General features: G+C 51.5%; 1 long non-coding RNA gene across 2 annotated transcripts in view; it reads right to left on the bottom strand.

The window, feature by feature from the left end:
* Positions 1-27,297, bottom strand: part of LOC144487908 (uncharacterized) — a 60,775-nt gene that overhangs the window by 23,032 nt on the left and 10,446 nt on the right. Inside the window, exon 3 of one of the 2 annotated variants that reach the window (XR_013496479.1) lies at positions 24,006-24,122. The exons of the other annotated variant lie outside the window; for it this stretch is intronic. This is a non-coding gene — a long non-coding RNA (uncharacterized LOC144487908). Of the gene's footprint in view, positions 1-24,005; positions 24,123-27,297 lie in introns of those variants that run through there. 2 annotated transcript variants of the gene reach the window in all.

Below are 27,297 nucleotides of genomic sequence, written 5' to 3' on the forward strand. Positions count from 1 at the left end.
ACTGTAATGCTGCCCTTCATAGGGATAAGATTGGATACAGGAAGAGAGATGTGTCACTGCAGTTGTACAGGGCATTGTTGAGGCCACACTTCGAGTATTCTGTGCAGTTTTGGTGTCCTTATCTGAGGAAGGATATCCTCGCTATAGAGGGAGTACAGCGAATGTTTACCAGGCTGATTCCTGGGATGGCAAGTCTGTGATATGAAGAGAGACTAAGTCGGTTAGGGCTTTATTCATTGGAGTTCATTAGAGTGAAACATATAATATTGGAACAGGTTTAGACAGGGTAGATTCAGAAAGAATGTTCCTGATGCTCAGGGAGTTGAGGACTAGGGTTCATGGTTTGAGGATAAGCATCAACCTTTTAGAACAGAGGTGAGGAGAAATTTCTCCACTCTGATGATCTATGGACTTCGCTACCACAGAAAGTAGCTGAGGCTAAAACCTTTCGTGATTTCAGGAATAAATTATGTATCGCTCTTGGGGCTAAAGTGATCACGGGATATGGGAGCAAGGGATGGTCAGGATATTGAAGTTGATGATGATCCCTGATCAAACTGAATGTCGGAGCTGGGTCGAAGGGCCGAATGGCCTGCTCCTGCTGTTCCTATATTTCAATGTTTCTATGATTGTGAAGCTGAGGTGAGTCTGTACACGGTGTGAATCTGAACATGATCCGAGTCCGAACCTTGTGCGAATCTGAACAGCGTCTCTGTCTGAACCTGGGTGGGTCTGAACCTGGTGCGGGGCCTCTCGACATGATTGCCAGGATTCCACTTGCCTTCCTAACTGCCGATTGGACCTGCAGGTTAACCTTTAGAGAATCTTGAACAAGGCCTCCCAAATTCCTTTGTGCATCTGATTTCCGAAGCATATCCCCATTTAGAAAATAGTCTATGCCTCCATTCCAACTTCCAAAGTGCATAACCTCACACTTTTCCTCATTGTATTCCATCTGCCCCCTCTTTATCCACTGTCCTAACCTGTCCAAGTCCTTCTGCAGCCCTCCCCCTCCCCCTCCCACTTCCGCAATACTCCCTGTCCCTCTGCATATCATTGTACCATCACCAAACTTAGCAACAGTGCCTTCATTTTATTTTTCCAAATTATTAATGTGTGTTGTAAAAAGTTGTGTTCCCAGCACCGACCCCTGAGGCGCACCACTAGGTTACTGGCTGCCATCCTGAAAAACGATCCCTTCATCCCCACTCTCTGCTTCTGCCAGTCAGACAATCCTCTATCCATGCCAGGATCTTGCCCTCAACACCATTGGCCCTTAACTTATATAACAGTCTCCTATGCTGCGCCTTATCAAAGGCCTTCTGGAAATCAAAATAAATCAGGTTCTCGCTATCTAACTTCCTTGTTACCTCCTCAAAGAACTCTAACAGATTTGTCAGACATGAGCTCCCCTTGACAAAGCCGTGCTGACTCAGTCCTACTTTATCATGCACTTCCAAGTACTCTGAGATCTCATCTTTAATAATGGACTCAAAAATCTTGCCAATGAACGAGGTCAGTCTAACCGGCCGATAATTTCCCATCTGCTGCCTCCCTCCCTTCTTAAACAGCGCTGTTACATCAGCTACTTTCCAGTCCTCTGGTACCCTCCCTGCCTCCAGTGATTCCTGAAAGATCACCACCAGTATCTCCACAATTTCCTCAGCTATCTATTTTAGAACCCTGGGGTGTAGTCCATCCGGTCCAGGTGATTTATCCACCTTCAGACCTTTCAATTTCCCCAGAACCTTCTCCTGAGTGATGGCCGCTACACTCAGCTGTGCCCCCCGACTCTCCTGGAGCTCTGGCATCCCACTGGTGTCTTCAACCATGAAGACTGATGCAAAGTAACGATTCAGTTCCTCTGCCATTTCTTTGTTTCCTATTATTCCTTCTCCAGCCTCATTTTCCAGTGATCCAATGGTTATTTTTGCCTCTCTCTTAACTTTTATATCTTGGAAAAACTCCTCCTGTCTTTTTTTGTAATACGAGCTCGCTGACACTCATATTTCATCTTCTCCCCCCTTATTGCTTTTTTAAGTTCTCCTCTGCTCGCCTCCCAATCTTCTGCCTTCCCACTAATCCTTGCCACTAAGGATGCTTTCCCTTTTGTGCTTCTGCTGTCCTTGGCTTCCCCGTCAGCCATGGATTCCTCGTCCTCCCTGTGGCATGTTTCCTCCTCCTTGGGATGAATTTCTGTTGTGCCTCCCAAATAACTCTCAAAACTCCTGCCATTGCTGTTCCACTGTCTCCCCTGCTCGGCTCCCTTTCCAATCAACTCTGGCCAGCTCCTCCCTCATGTCTTTGTAATTACCTTTATTTAATTGTAATACCGTTACATCTGATTCCAGCTTCTCCCTCTCAAACTGCAGGGTAAATTCTATCGTATTGTGATCACTGCTCCCTCAGGGTTCCTTCACCTTCAGTTCCCTAATCAATTCTGCCTCATTACACATCGCCAAATCCAGAATTACCTGTTTCCTAGTCGGCTGTTAGAAGCTGCTCCAAAAACCATCTCTTCAACATTCCACAAATTCCTTCCCTTGGGATCCACGACCTACCTGATTTTCCCAGTCCACCTGCATATTGAAGTCCCCCATGATGACTGTAATGTTGCCTTTTCTATCTCCTGATTAATTTTCTGCCCCTCATTCTCTCACTATCCTCATCCCTACCCTCAGACTGTACTTTACCCTTTACCTCCGTCAATCGTACCCGATGTTTACATTTGAAGGCCAGTTTCCGAAGTTCAAAGTCTTTCTATTTTTCCTTTTCCCTTTTGCCTGTAATTCAGATTGATTTAATTATTTTGCTTGCCGTTCCTCTCTTTCCTTTTCTTTTCCCTGTAATTCAAATAGTTTTAATTCACGACTTTTTAGCTACTCTCCCTCTCACATCAACACTATCCTGTAACTTCAACACACACCCTCACCTCAACACACTCCCGCTCACCTCAATACTCCCCTTCCCCTCTCCACACAATCTCTATCACACAGACATTACACCGGGCAGCACGGTAGCACAGTGGTTAGCACTGCTGCTTCACAGCTCCAGGGACCTGGGTTCGATTCCCGGCTCGGGTCACTGTCTGTGTGGAGTTTGCACATTCTCCTCGTGTCTGCGTGGGTTTCCTCCGGTTTCCCCAGGGGCTGGGGTCCGGGATGTGTCTGACAGGGTATTCAGAACTCTTAGGGGGGAGGGAGATAAACCACAAGTTATTGTACATGTGGGGACACATGACATAGGGAGGATAGGGGAAGGGGATATCAGGCAGGGATTTATGGAGTTGGGGTGGAAACTAAAGGCCAAGACTGACAGAGTGGTTATCTCTGGACTCTTGCCTGTGCCACGGGATAGTTTAGAGAGGAATAGGGAGAGGGAGGGTTTGAATTCATGGCTGAGGGGATGGTGCAGGAGGGAGGGGTTCAGGTACTTAAGCAATTGGGGCTCGTACTGGGGAAGGTGTGACCTCTATGAGAAAGATGGTCTACACCTGAATCGGAAGGGGACCAATATCCTGGGGGGTAAATTTGCTAAGGCCATGCAGGGAGGTTTAAACTGATTCGGGGGGGGGGGGGAGGGATCCTGAGTAGTGGGGCTGAAAGTGAGGGATGCATGGATGGGGACTGCAATGCACGGCATTGCAGAGGTGAGGTGGAGCAGGGTTTGAAATGTGTATACTTCAATGCCAGGAGTATTCGCAATAAAGTGGGTGAACTTGCAGCGTGGATCAGTACCTGGGACTTCGATGTTGTGGCTATTTCAGAGACATGGATAGAGCAGGGGCAGGAATGGATGCTGCAGGTCCCGGGGTTCAAATGTTTTAGTCGAAGTAGGGAAGGAGGTAGAAGAGGGGGAGGGGTAGCATTATTGGTCAGAGATTGTATCACAGTGTCAGAGAGGAGGTTTGATGAGGACTTATCTGTTGAGGTAGTATGGGCGGAGATTAGAAATAGGAGAGGAGAGGTCACCCTGCTGGGAGTCTTTTATAGACCTCCTAAAAGTTCTAGAGAGGTTGAGGAAAGGATTGCGGAGTCAATCCTGCTTAGGAGTGAAAGTAATAGGGTAATTGTTATGGGGGATTTTAACTTTACGAATATTGACTGGAATTGTTATAGCTCTAGCTCGTTAGAGGGGTCAGTTTTTGTTCAAAGCGTGCAGGAAGGTTTTTTGACTCAGTATGTAGACAGGCGAACTAGAGGTGAGGCTATATTGGATCTGGTGCTGGGAAATGAACCAGACCAGGTGCTAGACTTGGAAGTTGGTGTGCATTTTGGTGATAGTGACCACAATTCGGTTACGTTCACCTTAGTGATGGAAAGGGATAGGCATGAACCTCGGGCCGGTGGTTTTAGCTGGGGGAAGGGTAATTATGAGGCTATTAGGAGAGAATTAGGAAACATAGGTTGGACTAGGAGATTACAGGGACTGGGAACGTCCGACATGTGGAGTTTTTTCAAGGAGCAGCTACTGCGAGTCTGTGATAGGTATGTCCCTGTCAGACAAGGAAGAATTGGTAGGGCTAGGGAACCGTGGTGCACCAAAAAAGTTTCTTTGTTGGTTAAAAAGAAAAAGGAGGCTTATGTTCGGATGAGACGTGAGCACTCGGGTAGTGCACTAGAAAGCTTTAGATTGGCTAGGAGGGAGTTGAAGAGCGAGCTTAGAAGGGCTAAAAGGGGACATGAGAAGACTTTGGCGGATAGGGTTAAAGAGAATCCTAAGGCGTTCTATAGGTATGTCAAAAACAGAAGGTTGGTTAGGGCAAGTTTAGGGCCAGTTATAGATGGCAGAGGGAAGTTATGTGTGGAACCGGAGGAGATTGGTGAAGCATTGAACCAATATTTATCTTCGGTGTTCACGCAAGGGGACATGAATATAGCTGAGGAGGACACTGGGTTGCAGGGGAGTAGAATTGGCAGTATTACAGTGGATAAGGAGGATGTGCAGGATATTCTGGAGGGTCTGAAAATAGATAAATCCCCTGGTCCGGATGGGATTTATCCAAGGATTCTCTGGGAGGCAAGAGAAGTGATTGCAGAGCCTCTGGCTCTGATCTTCAGGTCGTCGTTGGCCTCCGGTATAGTACCAGAAGATTGGAGGTTAGCGAATGTTGTCCCATTGTTTAAGAAGGGGAACAGAGACTTCCCCGGGAATTATAGACCGGTGAGTCTCACTTCTGTTGTCGGCAAGATGTTGGAAAAAATTATAAGGGATAGGATTTATAGTTATTTGGAGAGTAATGAATTGATAGGTGATAGTCAGCATGGTTTTGTGGCAGGTAGGTCGTGCCTTACTAACCTTATTGAGTTTTTTGAGAAAGTGACCAAGGAGGTGGATGGGGGCAAGGCAGTGGACGTGGTATATATGGATTTTGGTAAGGCGTTTGATAAGGTTCACCATGGTAGGCTTCTGCAGAAAATGCAGATGTATGGGATTGGGGGTGATCTAGGAAATTGGATCAGGAATTGGCTAGCGGATAGGAAACAGAGGGTGGTGGTTGATAGTAAATATTCATCATGGAGTGCGGTTACAAGTGGTGTACCTCAGGGATCTGTTTTGGGGCCACTGCTGTTTGTAATATTTATTAATGACCTGGATGAGGGTATAGTTGGGTGGATTAGCAAATTTGCTGATGACACCAAAGTCGGTGGTGTGGTAGACAGTGAGGAAGGGTGTCGTAGTTTGCAGGAAGACTTAGACAGGTTGCAATGTTGGGCCGAGAGGTGGCGGATGGAGTTTAATGCGGAGAAGTGTGAGGTGATTCACTTTGGTAGGAATAACAGATGTGTTGAGTATAGGGCTAACGGGAGGACTTTGAATAGTGTGGAGGAGCAGAGGGATCTAGGTGTATGTGTACATAGATCCCTGAAAGTTGGGAATCAAGTAGATAAGGTTGTTAAGAAGGCATATGGTGTCTTGGCTTTTATTGGTAGGGGGATTGAATTTAGGAGTCGTAGCGTTATGTTGCAACTGTACACAACTCTGGTGCGGCCGCACTTGGAGTACTGTGTGCAGTTCTGGTCCCCACATTACAGGAAGGATGTGGAGGCTTTGGAGAGGGTGCAGAGGAGGTTTACCAGGATGTTGCCTGGTATGGAGGGGAGATCCTATGAGGAGAGGCTGAGGGACTTGGGATTGTTTTCGCTGGAAAGGCGGCGGCTAAGAGGGGATCTTATTGAAACATATAAGATGATTAGAGGTTTAGATAGGGTGGATAGTGATAGCCTTTTTCCTCTGATGGAGAAATCCAGCACGAGGGGGCATGGCTTTAAATTGAGGGGGGGTAGTTATAGGACCGATGTCAGGGGTAGGTTCTTTACCCAGAGAGTGGTGAGGGATTGGAATGCCCTGCCAGCATCAGTTGTAAATGCGCCTAGTTTGGGGGCGTTTAAGAGAGCCGTAGATAGATTCATGGACGAAAAGAAATTGGTTTAGGTTTTTTTTTTTTAGTAACTGGTCGGTGCAACATCGTGGGCCGAAGGGCCTGTTCTGCGCTGTAATGTTCTATGTTCTATGTTCTATGTTCCTCCCACAGTCCAAAGATGTGCGGGTTAGGTTGATTGGCCACACTAAAAATTGCCCTTAGTGTCCTGAGATGCGTAGGTTAGAGGGATGAGTGGATAAATATGTAGGGGTGTGGGGGAAGGGCCTGTGTGGGATTGTGGTCGGTGCAGGCTCGAGGGGCCAAATGGCCTCTTTCTGTACTGTAGGGTTTATTTCTATGTTTTATATTGAGTCAGTTTCATTTGTAACTGAATTCTCGCCATTTCCAACGATTCTGACTGAGCTTCTGACAATTCCAAATGTTGTGCTATTGCCATAATTATCTCTCCTTTCTGTACTCTGTCAGGCAATGTCAACTGCAATGTGTTTCCAATTCCAAAAGCTTTGCTTTAGTCACTATCTGTCAGGTAATTTGCGTGACTTCCTCCACCCGCAGAAACTTCTGAGCCTCTGAAAGAGACATTAATCCAAACGACACTCCCTATTTAAACTGTAATACAACACCTGAAAAGAAAACACAAATCTGCTCACCACTCACTGTCTTTGAGTTCACTAATCCCAAATCAATCAAGAAATACAGGTTTCAATCCCGGAGCCCCCAGTTGTTCTCAGTCAGGTTGGATACTTCCAGGTGTTTCATGAAGCTCGAGTGACCTGTAACTATTTACCTTGAATCTGGCTGGAAGGAGCACGAGAGGTTTCACTTCAGGTGTGAGTGAACTGACCCAGGAAGAACTCTTATTCAATACAAAGTTTAATTAAGAATATTGTTGACATGTATAGTAAGACAATTAGCAAGAACTTTTAACAATTACAAACAAGAAACACAACAACCACGATAATGTACAACTCTGAAGGACATATCTCTGGTATGTTCCAACCAAAGCCAACATCCAATCCACAAAACCCTCCAAATCACCACAATACAGCAGAGGTTAATGCCGAATTATTACACGTGTCCAGCCTCCTGGGCTGAATGCTCAAAATCCCTTGAGAAACTCAGCAGAGTTTGCAGTCGAGTCTATTTGGCAAAACGCAGCCTTTTCAAAAGAGAAGGACAGGGAGAGGGAGAGAGATTGCGTCTGAGCTTGCTGCTAAACTGCTTCCCAGAACTAAACTAAAATACCAAAAAAAACTACCACCTGACTGCCACATCTTAGCTCCACCTCCATGTAAGCTGCATGATTTAAACAATAATTCTTCAAGGTCCACTCACATGACAACATTAACACTCTCACTCTCAACTCAGCACTCCCCATTACCCCAACACTCTCTCTCTCACACCAACACTGTCCTGTCACTTCAACACACTCCCTCACCTCAACTCACCCCCGCTCACCTCAATACTCCCCTTCCCCTCTCGACACAATCTCTATCACACAGACATTACACCCTTTCTCCTCAACACTATCCGTCTCGCTTCTAAATTCTCCCTCTCACACCCGAATTCACCGCCTGCGATCCACACCTCCCTTATTTCAAAACCCACCCCTTCTGATCTCAGCGACCACTCCTATCTAAACACTCCCCGTTCTCCTTAATATTCCCCCTCACACATCAACACAGCCCTCTCACATGAACATCCCTCCCCTCAGCTCGACATGCCCCATTACCTTAACACTATTGTGTGCAGTTCTGGTCACCTCACTACAAGAAGGATGTGGAGACACTGGAAAGAGTGCAAAGGAGATTTACCAGGATGCTGCCTGGTTTGGAGGGTAGATCTTATGAGGAAAGGTTGAGGGAACTTGGGCTTTTTTCTTTGGAGTGGAGGAGGTTGAGAGGAGACTTGAAAGAGGTTTATAAGATGATGAGGGGGATAGATAGAGTGAACGTTCAAAGACTATTTCCTCGGGTGAATGGAGCGGTCACTAGGGGGCATAATTACAGGGTTCATGGTGGGAGATATAGGAAGAATGTCCGAGGTAGGTTCTTTACTCAGAGAGTGGTTGGGGTGTGGAATGGACTGCCTGCAGGGATAGTGGAGTCAGAAACTTTAGGAACATTTAAGAAGCTATTGGATAGGCACATGGAGTACTTCGGGATGATAGGGAGGAAATAGCTTGATCTGGGTTTCAGACAAAGCTCGGCACAACATCGTGGGCCGAAGGGCCTGTTCTGTGCTGTACTGTTCTATGTTCTATGCCGTGCCTCAATGGAACAATGTCCCTCTCATGACAAAACTCCCCTTCTCACCTCAACACTCTCACCCCTCAACAACACTTCCCCTCAACCCAGCACTCTCCACCACCTCAACACATCCCCACACACCAACACACATCCCCGCACCTCAACACATCCCCTCTCATCGCAACAGGCAAATTCTCACCTCAACACTCAACTTCTCACATCTATATTCTCCCATTGAGGTCAACATCATTCCCTCTCACCAGAACACCCCCTCTCAGCTCAACACTCCCCCACTCAACACAACTCTCCCCCTCCCACCTTAACATATTCCCCCCTCACATCAATCCTCCCGCTCACCTCTACATTACCCCACGCATCACAACACTACCCATCTCATCTCTATACTCCCCACTCAGCTTCACACTCTCAACTCAACATCCCCAGGAGATAAATCTCCCGTCCCACACCGCATGGGAGTCGGAGCAGACGGGCACAGACCGTGTGAAGATCCCATTACCCCTGGTGGGATTATCCGATTTAGGGGTGAGCGCGGGGGATAAATCCCACCCTCTGACTCACCACAACATTCTCCCCCCATCACGTCAGCTCTCCCTTCTCATCTCAGCACATTGCCTCACCTCAGCTCCCGCCATCTCAACTCAACTTTCCCCCCTCTCACCTCAACAACCCCCCCCCCCTCATCTCAATACACCCCCTCATGTCATCACTCTCCCTCTCACTTCCACACGCCCCTTTCACCTCAACAATATCTCTCTCTCACATCAACAATTTCCTCTCATCTTAACATTCCCCCGTCTGGTCACCGGTCTCACTCTCAAATCCACACTCCCCCCTCGAACTCAACAATCTCCATCTCACCTCAACACTGTCTGTCTCTGACCCACTCTCCTCCTTCACACCTCAACAATCTCCATCTCATCTCAACACTCCCAGAATCACCTCAACACTGTCTGTCTCTGACCCACTCTCCTCCTTCACACCTCAACAATCTCACCTCTCATCTCAACTGTCTCCTCACATCTCAACACTGACCCACTCCTCAACATTTTCCAACCTCACCCCATCACTCACACTCCACTCAAGATATCCCCCTCCACATGATGCTCCCCCTCTCACATCAACATTCCCCCTCCAACCTCAACACACTCCCAGGCCTCAACAACCCCCGTTCCAGGTCACTCACTCTACCCTGCACTCTCCCCATCTCTCTTAGAAATCCGAGAAACCCAACAGTGCAGAAAGAGGCCATTCGGCCCATCGAGCCTGCACCGACCACAATCCCACCCAGGCCCTACCCTCTTATCCCGACATATTTACCCACTAATCCCTCTAAGCAATGCATCCCAGGACACAGTAAGGGCAATTTGAGCATGACCAATCAACCTAACCCGCACATCTTTCGACTGTGGGAGGAAACCGGAGCACCCGGAGGAAACCCACGCAGATACGAGGAGAATGTGCAAACTCCACACAGACAGTGACCCAAGCCGGGAATCGAACCCGGGTCCCTGGAGCTGTGAAGCAGCAGTGCGAACCACTGTGCTACCGTGCTGCCCAATCTCCTCAACAATCCTCTCCTCACCTCAACCTCAACAATCTGCTCGCACCCTCTCTCCCATCCGCACTCCACCCCCCCTCGCACCCTCTCTCCCCCCGCCTCGCACCCGCACTCCACCCCCCCTCGCACCCGCACTCCACCCCCCCTCGCACCCGCACTCCACCCCCCTCGCACCCGCACTCCACCCCCTTCACGCACCCGCACTTCACCCCCCCCTCGCACTCCACCCCCCCATCGCACCCGCACTCCACCCCCCCGCACCCGCACTCCACCCCCCTCGCACACGCACTCCACCCCCCGCTCGCACCCGCACTCCACCCCTCCCTCGCACCCGCACTCCACCCCCCCCTCGCACCCGCACTCCACCCTCCCCTCGCACCCGCACTCCACCCCCCCCTCGCACCCGCACTCCACCCCCACTCGCACCCGCACTCCACCCGCCCCCGCACCCGCACTCCACCCCCCCCTCGCACCCGCACTCCACCCCCCCCTCGCACCCGCACTCCACCCCCACTCGCACCCGCACTCCACCCGCCCCCGCACCCGCACTCCACCCCCCCCTCGCACCCGCACTCCACCCCCACTCGCACCCGCACTCCACCCGCCCCCGCACTCCACCCCCCCCCCGCACTCCAACCCCCATCGCACCCGCACTCCACCCCCTTTCCCGCACCCGCATTCCACCCCCCCCCGCACCCTCTCACCCCCCCTCGCACCCGCACTCCACCCCCCCCCGCACTCCACCCCCCCCTCGCACCCGCACTCCACCCCCCCCTCGCACCCGCACTCCACCCCCCCTCGCACCCGCACTCCACCCGCCCCCGCACCCGCACTCCACCCCCCCCTCGCACCCGCACTCCACCCCCACTCGCACCCGCACTCCACCCGCCCCCGCACTCCACCCCCCCCCCGCACTCCAACCCCCATCGCACCCGCACTCCACCCCCTTTCCCGCACCCGCATTCCACCCCCCCCCGCACCCTCTCACCCCCCCTCGCACCCGCACTCCACCCCCCCCCGCACTCCACCCCCCCCCGCACCCTCTCACCCCCCCTCGCACCCGCACTCCACCCCCCCCCGCACTCCACCCCCCCCTCGCACGCGCACTCAACCCCCCACTCGCACCCGCACTCCACCCCCCCTCGCACCCGCACTCCACCCCCCCTCGCACCCGCACTCCACCCCCCCTCGCACCCGCACTCCAGCCCCACCTCGCACCCGCACTCCACCCCCTCTCACTCCACCCCCCCCTCGCACCCGCACTCCACCCCCCCTCGCACCCGCACTCCACCCCCACCTCGCACCCGCACTCCACCCCCCCTCGCACCCGCACTCCACCCCCCCTCGCAGCCGCACACCCCCCTCACTCCACCCCCACCTCGCACCCGCACACCACCCCCCTCGCACCCGCACTCCCCCCTCACTCCACCCCCACCTCGCACCCGCACTCCACCCCCCCTCGCACCCGCACTCCACCCCCTCCTCGCACCCGCACTCCACCCCCCCCCGCACCCGCACTCCACCCCCCTCGCACCCGCACTCCACCCCCCTCGCACCCGCACTCCACCCCCCCCCGCACCCGCACTCCACCCTCTCGCTCCACCCCCCCCTCGCACCCGCACTCCACCCCCTCCTCGCACCCGCATTCCAACCCCGCTCGCACCCGCACTCCACCCCCCCCTCGCACCCGCACTCCACCCCCCCCTCGCACCCGCACTCCACCCCCCCCTCGCACCCGCACTCCACCCCCCCCTCGCACCCGCACTCCACCCCCACTCGCACCCGCACTCCACCCGCCCCCGCACCCGCACTCCACCCCCCCCTCGCACCCGCACTCCAACCCCCTCGCACCTGCACTCCACCCCCTCCTCGCACCCGCACTCCACACCCCCCGCACCCGCACTCCACCCTCTCGCTCCACCCCCCCCTCGCACCCGCACTCCACCCCCTCCTCGCACCCGCATTCCAACCCCGCTCGCACCCGCACTCCACCCCCCCCTCGCACCCGCACTCCACCCCCCCCTCGCACCCGCACTCCACCCCCCCCTCGCACCCGCACTCCACCCCCCCTCGCACCCGCACTCCACCCCACCTCGCACCCGCACTCCACCCCCCCTCGCAGCCGCACACCCCCCTCACTCCACCCCCCCCTCGCACCCGCACTCCACCCCCACCTCGCACCCGCACACCACCCCCCTCGCACCCGCACTCCCCCCTCACTCCACCCCCACCTCGCACCCGCACTCCACCCCCCCTCGCACCCGCACTCCACCCCCTCCTCGCACCCGCACTCCACACCCCCCGCACCCGCACTCCACCCCCTCCTCGCACCCGCACTCCACCCCCTCCTCGCACCCGCACTCCACACCCCCCGCACCCGCACTCCACCCTCTCGCTCCACCCCCCCCTCGCACCCGCACTCCACCCCCTCCTCGCACCCGCATTCCACCCCCCCTCGCACCCGCACTCTACCCCCCTCGCACCCGCACTCCACCCCCTCCTCGCACCCGCATTCCACCCCCCCTCGCACCCGCACTCCACCCCCCCCCTCGCACCCGCACTCCACCCCCCCCTCGCACCCGCACTCCACCCCCCCTGCACTCCCCCCTCGCACCCGCACTCCACCCCCCTCGCACCCGCACTCCACCCCCCCCCGCACCCGCACTCCACCCCCCCTCGCACCCGCACTCCACCCCCCCTCGCACCCGCACTCCACCCCCTTTCCCGCACCCGCATTCCACCCCCCCTCGCACCCGCACTCCACCCCCCCCCGCACCCGCACTCCACCCCCCCTCGCACCCGCACTCCACCCCCCTCGCACCCGCACTCCACCCCCCCCCGCACCCGCACTCCACCCCCCCTCGCACCCGCACTCCACCCCCCCGCACTCCACCTCCCCTCGCACCCGCACTCCACCCCCCCTCGCACCCGCACTCCACCCCTCCTCGCACCCTTTCACCCCCCTCGGACCCGCACTCCACCCCCCGCACTCCACCCCCCCTCGGAGCCGCACTCCCCCCTCACTCCACCCCCCCTCGCACCCGCACTCCACCCCCACCTCGCACCCGCACACCACCCCCCTCGCACCCGCACTCCACCCCCCCCTCGCACCCGCACTCCCCCCTCACTCCACCCCCACCTCGCACCCGCACTCCACCCCCCCGCACTCCACCCCCCCTCGCACCCGCACTCCACCCCCCCTCGCACCCGCACTCCACCCCCCTCGCACCCTCTCACCCCCCTCGCACCCGCACTCCACCCCCCACTCGCACCTGCACTCCACCCCCCCTCGCACCCGCACTCCACCCCCCCTCGCACCCGCACTCCACCCCCCTCGCACCCGCACTCCACCCCCCCTCGCACCCGCACTCCACCCCCCCCTCGCACCCGCACTCCACCCCCCCCCCCCGCACTCCACCCCCCCGCACCCGCACTCCACCCCCCCTCGCACCCGCACTCCCCCCCCCTCGCAGCCGCACTCCCCCCTCACTCCACCCCCACCTCGCACCCGCACTCCACCCCCCCTCGCACCCGCACTCCACCCTCTCGCTCCACCCCCCCTCGCACCCGCACTCCACCCCCTCCTCGCACCCGCATTCCACCCCCCCTCGCACCCGCACTCCACCCCCCCCCCCTCGCACCCGCACTCCACAACCCCCCCTCGCACCCGCACTCCACCCTACCTCTCACTCCACCCCCCCTCGCACCCGGACTCCCCCCCCTCTCACTCCACCCCCCCTCGCACCCGCACTCCACCCCCCCTCGCACCCGCACTCCACCCCCCCTCGCACCCGCACTCCACCCCCCTCGCACCCGCACTCCACCCCCCCTGCACTCCCCCCCTCACACCCGCACTCCACCCGCACTCCACCCCCCCTCGCACCCGCACTCCACCCCCCTCGCACCCGCACTCCACCCCCCTCGCACCCGCACTCCACCCCCCCCTCGCAACCGCACTCCACCCCCCCTCGCAACCGCACTCCACCCCCCTCGCACCCGCACTCCACCCCCCCCCTCGAAATTGCACTCCACCCCTCTCGCACCCACACTCCACGCCCCCCTCGCAACCGCACTCCACCCCCCCTCGCACCCGCCCTCCACCCCCCCCCTCGCACCCGCACTCCCCCCCTCTCCCAAGAAGGTAGATAAGGGCAGTGCCGTTGATGTTGTCTACATGGACTGCAGCAAGGCCTTTGACAAGGTACCACATGTAAGGTTGTGGCATCAGGTTAAACCTCACGGGATCTCGGGTGATCCATCTAACTAGATACAAAACTGGCTTCTTGACAGAAGCTAGAGAGTGGTTGCAGAGAACTGTTTTTCAAACTGGAGACCTGTGACCAGTGCTGTGCCTCAGGGATCAGTGCTGTGCCCACTGTTATTTGTCATTAAATTAATGATTTGGATGAGAATATAGGAGGTATGGTTCGCACGTTTGCAGATGACACTAAGATTGGTGGCATAGTGGACAGTGAAGAAAGTTATTTCCAATTGCAATGGGATCTTGATCAATTGGGCCAGTGGGCTGACGAATGGCAGATGGAGTTTAATTTAGACAAATGCGATGTCATGCACTTTGGAAGATTGAACCAGGGCAGGACTTACTCAGTTAATGGTAGGGCGCTGGGGAGAGTTACAGAACAAAGAGATCTAGGGGTACATGTTCATAGCTTCTTTAAAGTGGAGTCACAGGTGGACAGAGTGGTGAAGAAGGCATTCGGCATGCTTGGTTTCATTGGTCAGAACATTGAATACAGGAGTTGGAATGACTTGTTCAAGTTGTACAAGACATTGGTAAGGCCACACTTGGAATACTGTGTGCAATTCTGTTCACCCTATTATGGAAAGGATTTTATTAAACTAGAAAGAGTGCAGAAAAGATTTACTCGGATGCTACCGGGACTTGATGGATTGAGTTACAAGGCGACGCTGGATAGACTGGGACTTTTTTCTCTCGGGCGGAGGAGGCTGAGGGGTGATCTTATAGAGGTCTACAAAATAATGAGGGGCACAGATCAGCTCGATTGCCAATGTCTTTTCCCAAAGGTAGGGGAGTCTAAAACTAGAGGGCATAGGTTTAAGGTGAGAGGGGAGAGATACAAAAGTGTCCAGAGGGGCAATTTCTTCACACAGAGGGTGGTGAGTGTCTGGAACGAGCTGCCAGAGGTAGTAGTAGAGGCGTGTACAATTTTGTCTTTTAAAAAGCATTGAAATAGTTACATGGGTAAGATGGGTATAGAGGGATATGGGCCAAACGCGGGCAATTGGGATAAGTTTCGGGGTTTAAAAAAAAATGGCGGCATGGACAAGTTGGACGAAGGGCCTGTTTCCATGCAGTAAACCTCTATGACTCTACCGATACATGTACCTTACTGGTCCTGGCAGCATGTGGTTGAGATAGTGCAAGAGGAGCTTTAGAATGTATCGAACCCCATGCTGTATCTGTCCTGGGAGTGTTTCATGGGGTCAGTGTAGAAGAGATTTACTCTGTATCTAACCCCGTGCTGTACCTGTCCTAGGAGTGTATGATGGGGCACAGTGTTCAGGGAGCTCGACTCTGTATCTAACCCCGTGCTGTACCTGTCCTGGGACTGTTTGATGGGGACAGTGTAGAGGGAGCTTTACTCTGTATCTAACTCCATGCTGTATCTGCCCAGGGAGTGTTTGACGGGGGACAGTGTGGAGGGAGCTTTAGTCTGTATATAACCCCGTGCTGTACGTGTCCTGGGAGTGTTTGATAGGTCAGTGTAGAGGGACCTTCACTCTGAATATAACCCCGTGCTGTTTTTTTGGGAATGCGAAGAGATCTAATATTGTCTCTGCGCAGTAAAGGTTGATGGAAGAGTGCCGAGGCAGTTTTCTGTGTCCAACTGGTCTGTACCTGCTCCAGGAGAGAGGTAAATGGACAGTGTAGCGTTACTTTTATTCTCTAGGATCCCCCCTCCCACTCCCCCCAACACACACAGCCCCCCCCACTCCACACAACCCAAACATCCGCCCGCTGTCCCTGCCCTGGGTGTGTTTGCTGGGGAAATTGCAGATGGAGTTTTATCTTGTGTTTCCCCGATGCTACACCTGTCCCTGCAGATGCAGAAATAACCTGATTCTTATTGGAACCAGGTATTTAGGAACAGCAGTGACCGCACTCTCCTTTCACAACCTGCACAGATACATTACTGAATTGCTCTGATTGTCAATACACATCCAGGTGCATGGCTAACCTCATCCCTACTGTCTTTACCTTCCAGGTGTATCACCGACTTCATTCTTATTACCAACTGACAAACAGATACATCACTGACCTCACTCTTATTGTCGCTCCTGATTCCCTGCGACCCCCACGTTACAAAACGAATAAAGGCAACACAGCAGCAGCGTCACACAAACTGTCTCAAAAACCTTCCGCTCCTTCAATCATTCTGATCCTGGGCTGATCTCAACAACATAAAGTTTGAATGCAGAATGTAAGTTTGTTCCTCCACGAATACACTTGGTTTAAATAATTGCGGAACAGAGCATCTATTTCAGGTCAAGCAGAGGTGGCAGTGTGGGAGCATGGTGCTAAATATCAGAATTATCTGTATCAATATCTGACTGCTCAGAGACCGGAATTAAAATAAATATATTCACTGCATGTGAAACATGTATAAAATGATATGCATTAAAAAGTTACTGCTGGTGTTCAGTGACTGGAACTAATGTTATTCACCTTGAGATCTGTATAAATGTACCTCGTCTGTTCTGTACAGTCAGTTGGAGAAACGGATTTCGAAATGTTTTTCAATTAGATTGTATAAGATCTCCACATGCATTTTCACAAATTCCCTCAATAAATCCCCAGCCGAATTTAACAAGGCAGTCCCCACCAATTGAATTCTGGTTTTCACTCTGCGTGAGATGTCAGCACCACCGGGAATGTCATCCCGCTTGGTTAACGCTGACACACAGACTCACTGTTACTGGGAGATATTGCAAAGTGTTCTTGTGTTGGATCGGGTCATTTCACTGTCCCAATACTGCAAACAATCACAATATGGAACGGGTTCTCACTTCTACACAGGACAATTATTCCCCATTTGGCATTGATTGCAACCAGTTGATCAATCTGATTTACTTTACTGGGGCAGTTTTCACCTGGCCTTCATCAATCGAGGGATTGAGTTTAGGAGTCCGGGGATAATGATGCAGCGATATAAGACCCTCGTCAGACCCCACTTGGAGTACTGTGCTCAGTTCTGGACGCCTCATTACAGGAGGGACGTGGAAATTATTGAAAGGGTGCAGAGAAGATTTACAAGGATGTTGCCTGGATTGGTTGGCATGCCTTCTGAGGATATGTTGAGATAGCTCGGTCTTTTCTCCTTGGAGAGACGAAGGATGAGAGGTGACCTGATAGAGGTGTACAAGATGTTGAGTGGTATAGATCGGGTGGACTCACAGAGGCTTTTTCCCAATGCTGAAATAGCTGCTACGAGTGGACACAGGTTAAAGGTGCTGGGGAATAGGTACAGAGGAGAAGTGAGGGGTAAGTTTTTCACTCAGAGGGTGGTGGGTGAGTGGAATCGGCTGCCGTCAGTGGTGGTGGAGGCAAACTCGATGGGGTCTTTTAAGAGACTCCTGGATGAGTACATGGGACTTAATAGGATTGAGGGTTCTAGGTAAGCCTATATATAAGCCTAGGTGGGTAGGGACATGACCGGCGCAACTTGTGGGCCGAAGGGCCTGTTTGTGCTGTAGTTTTTCTATGTTCTATACAACAGAAAATGTTTGCAATTAATTCATTCGAATTCCCAAATGTCTGAACTGTATTTAGGAAAGATCTGAAGGAGTATTTCACAAACTATAACAACAAATGAACAGAAGACCGTTATTATAAAAGCACAAATGGAAAATATCAATATCAGTGAGGCTGCCCTGGGATGACTTCATGGACAGTGATGGAAACGTGTTTGATACAGAAGATACACGTCCCTTTTATCAGCCTGTTTGAATTGGCAGTGCAGCAAGACCATATACTTTACCCAGTGCTGTCCCTATCCTTGGAAATGTTCAATGGAAGCACAATTTACAGTAACCCAATGGCAAATACAGAAACATGGTTTAGAATGGGGTTCGACACAGAGTAAACACCCTTTGCAGTGAACTATTCAATGGGACACTGCAGAGTGAGCTTTGCTCTGTCTGCAATCCCGTGTGTAACTGTTCTGGGAGGGTTTCAGAGGGCAGTATCAAGAGGAGATGTATCTGTATTGAACTTTTCTTTACCCAAATCTGGGATAGATTCACACGCAGACAGGGGAGAACGTGCACACTCCACACAGAGAGTGAGCCGAGGCTGGAATCAAACCCGGGTCTTTGGCGCCATGAGGCAGCAGCGTCAACCAGTGTGTTACAGAACCTCACCCCCACCACAAAATTCCCCCTCTCACCTCCACACTCCCACTGTCGCCTCCACACTCCCACTGTCGCCTCGACACTCTCCCCCTCTCGCCTCGACACTCTCCCCCTCTCGCCTCAACGCTCTCCCCCTCTCGCCTCAACCCTCTCCCCCCTCTCGCCTCAACACTCTCCCCCTCTCGCCTCAACACTCTCCCCCTCTCGCCTCAACACTCTCCCCCTCTCGCCTCAACACTCTCCCCCTCTCGCCTCAACACTCTCCCTCTCTCGCCTCAACGCTCTCCCCCTCTCACCTCAACGCTCCCCCCCCCCCCCCTCTCACCTGCACACACTGTGTATCTCACCCTCTGCTATACCTGCACTGGAGATTCGTGTTTGGACAGTGTAGAGGGAGATAGTTTGTGTATCTGGGCCTGTGCTGCATCTACAATGAGGGTATTTGATGGGAGTGTAGAGGCAGCTTATCCTTGTAAATGTCTGATGGGCGCAAGCTTACGGATATCGAGCCTGAAGGTTGCCTGACTAAGTTGAACCTTCACTTTAGCAGCCATGAGACAACCTGGTCACACAGTTAAGATGGGGTGGGAGTGACACTGGACCTCTGTCGCTGACATTGGAGTGTTTGATGGGATGTTGCAGATGATGTTTGCTCCGTGTTTAAGGGCTGTCACCGCTCCCTCCGCACTCTGGCTGGCAGCGTGAGGGGACAGACTGACTTCACACCTAATCCCTGCAGTAAATATCCTGGGAGTGTTTGTTGGATCAGTGTGTATTGATATCACACCATGTTGTTCCCCTCTCATCTGAAAGCTCCCTCCTCACATCAACACACTCCCTCTCACCTCAGTAACCGCCTCTCACCTCAACTCCCACCGTCCACAGCAACACCCCTCACCTCAACACTGACCCTCTCACCTCAAAATTCCCCTTCACCTCAACACTGACCCTCTCACCTCAAAATTCCCCTTCACCTCAACACTCTCTCTCTCACCCCACTCACATCAAAAATAGGATTGACCTTGTGAGTTCCTTCAATCTTTCTGATTCTAGGCTGCCATCAACAGCATAAAGTTTCACTGTGCACCGTCCGTCTGTTCCTCCAGGAATACCCGAGTGTTAAATAATTTCTGAATAGAGCATCTATTTCAGGTCAGGGAAAGATAGCGGCGTTGAAGCATGATGCTAAATACCAGCATTAACTATACCAATGTCTGATTTCTCCATGTCCCGGGTTACATTGATTTGGGTGAGAATTTAGGAGGCATGGTTAGTAAGTTTGTAGATGACATCAGAATTGGTGGCATAGTGGACAGTGAAGGTTATCTCCGAATGCAACGGGATCTTGATCAATTGGGCCAGTGGGCTGACAAATGGCAGATGAAGTTTAATTTAGATAAATGCGAGATGATGCATTTTGGTACATGGAATCAGGGCAGGATTTACTGAGTTAATGGTCGGGCGTTGGGGAGAGTTACAGAACAAAGAAATCTCGAGCGGGGGTAAGGGAAATACAGACATTGACAGCAAAACAGAGGTGTGGGTTGAAGTGAGATGGTGGGATGAGACACAGGATCTGCGGGGGGGTGTCCAGTGTGGGCTCAGAACAAAGAACAATAAAGCACAGGAACAGGCCCTCCGGCCCTCCAAGCCTGCCCCAATCTATTCCCAGTCTGTTAGAACCGAGAACCAGAGAACATTACAGCACAGAAACAGACCTTTTGGTCCTTCTTGCCTGTGCCGAACCGTTTTTCTGCCGAGTCCCACTGACCTGCACCTGGACCATATCCCTCCACACCCCTCTCATCCATGTACCTGTCCAAGTTTTTCTTAAATGGTAAAAGTGAGCCCGCATTCACCACTTCATCTGACAGCTCATTCCACACTCCCACCACTCTCTGTGTGAAGAAGCCCCCTCCTTGATGTTCCCTTCAAACTTTTCCCCCTTCACCCTTAACCCACATCCTCTAGTTTTTTTCTCCCCGAGCCTCAGTGGAAAAAGCCTGCTTCCATTCACTCTATCTATATCCATCACAATTTTATACACCTCCATCAAATCTCCCCTCATTTGTCTCTGCTCCAGGGAATAAAGTCCTAACCTATTCAACCTTTCTCTGTAACTCAGTTTCTCAAGTCCCGGCAACATCCTTGTAAACCTTCTCTGCACTCTTTCAACCTTATAGAACCATAGAACCATAGAAAATTACAGCTCAGAAACAGGCCTTTTGGCCCTTCTTGTCTGTGCCGAACCATTTTATGCCTAGTCCCACTGACCTGCACTTGGACCATATCCCTCCACACGCCTCTCATCCATGAACCCGTCCAAGTTTTTCTTAAATGTTAAAAGTGACCCCGCATTTACTACTTTATCCGGCAGCTCATTCCACACTCCCACCACTCTCTGTGTGAAGAAGCCCCCCCCCCCTAATATTCCCTTTAAACTTTTCTCCTTTCACCCTTAACCCATGCCCTCTGGTTTTTTTCTCCCCTAGCCTCAGCGGAAAAAGCCTGCTTGCATTCACTCTATCTATACCCATCAAAATCTTATACACCTCTATCAAATCTCCCCTCAATCTTCTACGCTCCAGGGAATAAAGTCCCAACCTATTCAATCTCTCTCTGTAACTCAGCTTCTCAAGTCCCGGCAACATCCTTGTGAACCTTCTCTGCACTCTTTCAATCTTATTTCCATCCTTCCTGTAACTAGGTGACCAAAACTGTACACAATACTCCAAATTCGGCCTCACCAATGCCTTATATAACCTTACCATAACACTCCAACTTTTATACTCGAGACTCCGATTTATAAAGGCCAATGTACCAAAGGCACTCTTTACGACCCTATCCACCTGTGACGTCACTTTTAGGGAATTCTGTACCTGTATTCCCAGATCCCTCTGTTCAACTGCACTCTTCAGAGTCCTACCATTTACCCTGTACGTTCTACTTTGGTTTGTCCCTCCAAAGTGCAATATCTCACACTTGTCCGCGTTAACCTCCATTTGCCATTTTTCAGCCCATTTTTCTAGTTGGTCCAAATCCCTCTGCAAGCTTTGAAAACCTTCCTCACTGTCCACTACACCTCCAATCTTTGTATCATCAGCAAACTTGCTGATCCAATTTACCACATTATCATCCAGATCATTGATGTAGATGACAAACAACAATGGACCCAACACCGATCCCTGCGGCACACCACTAGTCTACCTGATACGCTGCAAGAAAGGATGTCCCGAGGCATGGTACCTTGGGAAAACCATGCAGACGCTACGTCAACGGATGAATGAACACCGCTCGACAATCACCAGGCAAGACTGTTCTCTTCCTGTTGGGGAGCACTTCAGCGGTCACGGGCATTCGGCCTCTGATATTCGGGTAAGCGTTCTCCAAGGCGGCCTTCGCGACACACGATGGCGCAGAGTCGCTGAGCAGAAACTGATAGCCAAGTTCCACACACACGAGGACGGCCTCAACCGGGATATTGGGTTCATGGCACACTATTTGTAACCCCCACAGAGTTTCACTGGCTGTCTTGTCTGGAGACAATACATATCTTTTTAGCCTGTCTTGATTCTCTCTCCACTCACATTGTTTTGTTTCTTAAAGACTTGATTAGTTGTAAGTATTCGCATTCGAACCATTATTCATGTAAATTGAGTCTGTGTCTTTATATGCTCTGTTTGTGAACAGAATTCCCACTCACCTGAAGAAGGGGCTTGCAGCTCCGAAAGCTTGTGTGGCTTTTGCTACCAAATAAACCTGTTGGACTTTAACCTGGTGTTTTTAAACTTCTTACTGTGCACACCACTAGTCACAGGCCTCCACTCAGATTAATATCCTTCCTGTAATTAGGTGCCCAAAACTGCTCACAATACTCTAAATTCAGCCTCACCAATGTCTCATACAACCTCACCATAACATTCCAACTCTTATACTCAATACTTTGATTTGTAAAGGCCAATGTACCAAAAGCACTCTTTACGGCCTTAACTACCTGTGACCCCACTTTTATGTATTATGTATCTGTATTCCCAGATCCCTCTGTTCTACTGCACTCCTCAGTGTCCTACCATTTACCTTGTATGTTCGACCTTGGTTTGTCCTTCCAAAGTGCAATACCTCACACTTGTCTGCATTAAACTCCATCTGCCATTTTGCAGCCCATTTTGCGAGCAAATCCCTCTGCAAGCTTTGAAAACCTTCCTCACTGTCCACGACACCTCCAATCTTTGTATCGTCAGCAAATTTGCTGATCCAATTTACCACATTATCATCCAGATCATTGATTTAGATGACAAACAACAATGGACCCAACACTGATCCCTGTGGCACACCACTCGTCACAGGCCTCCACTCAGAAAAGCAATCATCCACTACCACTCTCTGGCTTATTCCATTGAGCCAGTGTCTAAGCAAGTTTACGACCTCTCCATGTTTCCCTAGCGACTGAACCTTCCGAAGTAACCTCCCATGTGGGACTTTGTCAAAGGCCTTACTGAATTCCATGTAGACAACATCCACCGCCTTCCCTTCATCCACTTTCCTGGTAACCTCCTCGAAAAACTCTAATAGATTGGTCAAACATGACCTACCACGCACAAAGCCATGTTGACTCTCCCTAATAAGTCCCTGTCTATCCAATTATTTGTAGATCCTATCTGTTAGTACTCCTTCCATTAATTTACCTCCTGCTGACGTCAAACTTACCGGCCTATAATTTCCCGCATTACGTTTTGAGCCTTTTTTAAACAACGGAACAACATGAGTTATCCTCCAATCATCCAGCAACTCACCCCATGGATACCAACATTTTAAATATATCTTCCAGGGCCCCTGCAATTTCAACACTAGACTCCTTCAAGGTCCGAGGGAATACCCTGTCTGGTCCTGGGGATTTATCTCCTCTGATTTGCCTCGAGACAGCAAGCACCTCCTCCCCTTTAATCCGTATAGGTTCCATGACCTCCCTACTTATTTGCCTTATTTCCATAGACTCCATGCCCGTTTCCTTAGTAAATATCTTTTGGTTCCGTACATAGCCGACCACTCTGATCTTCAAGAGGACCAATTTTATCCCTTACTATCCTTTTGCTCATAATACACCTGCAGAAGTTCTTCGGATTATCCTTCACCTTGTCTGCCAAAGCAACCTCATATCTTCTTTTCGCCCTCCTGATTTCTTTCTTAAGTAGTTTCTTGCACTTTTTATACTCCTCAAGCATCTTATTTGCTCCCTGTTGCCTATACATGTCATAAATCTCTCTCTTCTTCTTCATCAGAGTTCCAATATCCCTCGAGAACCAAGGTCCCTTATTCTTATTCACTTTGCCTTTAATCCTGACAAAAACAGACAAACTCTGCACTCTCAAAATTTCTCCTTTGAAGGCCTCCCACTTACCAATCACACCCTTGCCAGAGAAGAGCCTGTCTCAATCCTCACTTTTTAGATCCTTTCTCATTTCTTCAAATTTGTCCTTTTTCCGGTTTAGAACCTCAACCCGAGGACCAGATCGATCTTTATCCATGATCAAGAACAAAACAAAGAACAAAGAATGATACAGCACAGGAACAGGCCCTTCGGCCCTCCAAGCCCGCGCCGCTCCCTTGTCCAAACTAGACCATTCTTTTGTATCCCTCCATTCCCACTCCGTTCAGGTGGCTATCTAGATAATTCTTAAACGTTCCCAGTGTGTCCGCCTCCACCACATTGCCCGGCAGCGCAGTCCAGGCCCCCACAACCCTCTGTGTAAAATACGTCCTCCTGATATCCCTGGTAAACCTCCCCCCCCTCACCTTGAACCTATGACCCCTCGCAAACATCACCACCAACCTGGGAAAAAGCTTCCCACCGTTCACCCTCTCTATGCCTTTCATAATTTTATACACCTCTATCAGTTCACCCCTCATCCTCCATCTTTCCAGTGAGAACAACCCCAGTTTACCCAATCTCTCCTCATAACGAAGCCCCTCCATACCAGGCAACATTCTGGTAAACCTCCTCTGCACTCTCTCTAAAGCCTCCACGTCCTTCTGGTAGTGTAGCGACCAGAACTGGACGCAGTACTCCAAATGCGGCTGAACCAACGTTCTGTACAACTGCAACATCAGACCCCAACTTTTATACTCTATGCCCCGTCCTATGAAGGCAAGCATGCCATATGCCTTATTCACTACCTTCTCCACCTGTGACATCACCTTCAAGGATCTGTGGACTTGCACACCCAGGTCCCTCTGCGCATCTACACCCTTTATGGTTCTGCCATTTATCGTATAGCTCCTCCCTATGTTAGTTCCACCAAAATGCATCACTTCGCATTCATCTGGATTGAACTCCATCTGCCATTTCTTTGCCCAAATTTCCAGCCTATCTATATCCTTCTGTAGCCTATGACAATGTTCCTCACTGTCTGCATGTCCAGCTATTTTCGTGTCGTCCGCAAACTTACTGATCACCCCAGTTACACCTTCTTCCAGATCGTTTATATAAATCACAAACAGCAGAGGTCCCAATACAGAGCCCTGCGGAACACCACTAGTCACAGGCCTCCAGCCGGAAAAAGACCCTTCCACGACCACCCTCTGTCTTCTGTGACCCAGCCAGTTCTCACCCATCTAGCCACCTCCCCCTTTATCCCATGAAATCCAATCGTTTGCACCAACCTGCCATGAGAGCCTTTTTCAAACGCTTTACTAAAGTCCATATCGACGACATCCACGGCCCTTCCCTCGTCAACCATTCTAGTCACTTGTTCAAAAAACTCCACCAGGTTAGTGAGGCATGACCTCCCTCTCACAAAACCATGCTGACTATCGTGAATGAGTTTATTCCTTTCTAAATGCGCATACATCCTATCTCTAAGAATCTTCTCCAACAACTTCCCGACCACGGACGTCAAGCTCACCGGCCTATAATATCCTGGGTTATCCTTCCTACCCTTCATAAATAACGGGACCACATTAGCTATCCTCCAATCCTCTGGGACCTCACCTGTGTCCAGTGACGAGACAAAGATTTGCGTCAGAGGCCCAGCGATTTCATCTCTCGTCTCCCTGAGCAGCCTTGGATAGATTCCATCAGGCCCTGGGGAAGTGTCAGTCTTTATATTCCCTAAAAAAACCTAACACTTCCTCCCTTGTAATGGAGATTCTCTCCAACGGGTCAACAGTCCCCTCCGAGACACTCCCAATCAACACATCCCTCTCCTTTGTGAATACCGACGCAAAGTATTCATTTAGGATCTCAAGTTGAAACTAATGGCGTTATGATCACTGGAAACAAAGTGTTCCCCTGCACACACTTCCGTCACTTGTCCTAACTCGTTTCCTAAAAGGAAATCTAATTTTGCATCCTCTCTGATTGGTACCTCTATATCTTGATTTTGAAAATTTTCCTGAACACATTTTACAAGCTCGAACCCGTCTAGACCTTTAACAGTTTGGGAGTCCCAATCTGTATGTGGAAAATTAAAATCCCCTCCGATCACAACTTTATGTTTCCTGCAGTTGTCTGCTATCTCTCTGCAGATTTGCTCCTCCAATTCTTGCTGACTATTGGGTGGTCTATAATACACCCCCATGAATGTGGTCATACCACCCATATGGCCTCGGTCGACAAACCCTCTAATCTGTCCTGCCTGAACACTGCTGTAACATTTTCCCTGACTAGCAATACCACCCCCCCACCCTTCATCCCTCTGCCTCTATCACGTCTGAAACATCGGAACCCTGGAACATTGAGCTGCCAGTCCTGCCCCTCCTGTAGCCAAGTTTCACTGATGGCTATAATGTCATATTTCCATGTGTCATTCCACGCCTTCAGCTCATCTGCCTTCCCCACAATACTCCTGGCATTGAAAGAGACACACCTCAGAAGATTATTACCACCACACACAACCCTTCCATTTGTGATATTTCATGAACTATTAACGTCATTTACTTTCACCCCAGCTCCACTATCTGCTCTGGCACTCTGGTTCCCATCCCCTTGCAAATCTAGTTTAAACCCTCCCCAATAACACTGGCAAACCACCCTGCAAGTATATTGGTCCCCTTGTAGTTCAGGTGTAATCCGTCTCTCTTGTACAGGTCCCACCTGCCCCAGAAGAGGTCCCAATGACCTAGAAATCTGAAACCCTGCCCCCTACACCAGTTCCTCAGCCACGTGTTCATCCGCCCGAGCATCCTACTCTTACCCTCACTGGCACGTGGCACAGGTAGCAATCATGTGGTGCTGTTCATGTGGCTATCTAGATAAGTCTTAAATGATCCTAGCGTGTCTGCCTCAACCAACTTGCTTGGTAGAACATTCCAGGCCCCCACCTCCCTCTGTGTAAAATACATCCCCCGCATATCTGTCTTGAACTTTGCTCCCCTTACCTGAACTTGTGACCCCTTGTGTTTGTCATTTCTGACCTGGGAAAATGTTCACCCTATCGATGCCCTTCATAATTTTGAAAACTTCTATTAGGTCGCCCCTCAACCTCCGTCTTTCCAGGGAGAACAATCCCAGTTTACTCAATCTCACCTCATAGCTAATACCCTCCATCCCAGGCAACATCCTGGTAAACCTCCTCTGTACTCTGTCCAAAGCCTCCACGTCCTTCTGGTAGTGTGGCGACCAGAACTGGACGCAGTATTCCAAATGTGGCCTAGCCAACGTTCTATACATCTGCAACATCAGACCCCAACTT

Source organism: Mustelus asterias, unplaced genomic scaffold (genome assembly GCF_964213995.1).
Source record: "Mustelus asterias unplaced genomic scaffold, sMusAst1.hap1.1 HAP1_SCAFFOLD_1121, whole genome shotgun sequence".
Lineage (NCBI taxonomy): Eukaryota > Metazoa > Chordata > Chondrichthyes > Carcharhiniformes > Triakidae > Mustelus > Mustelus asterias.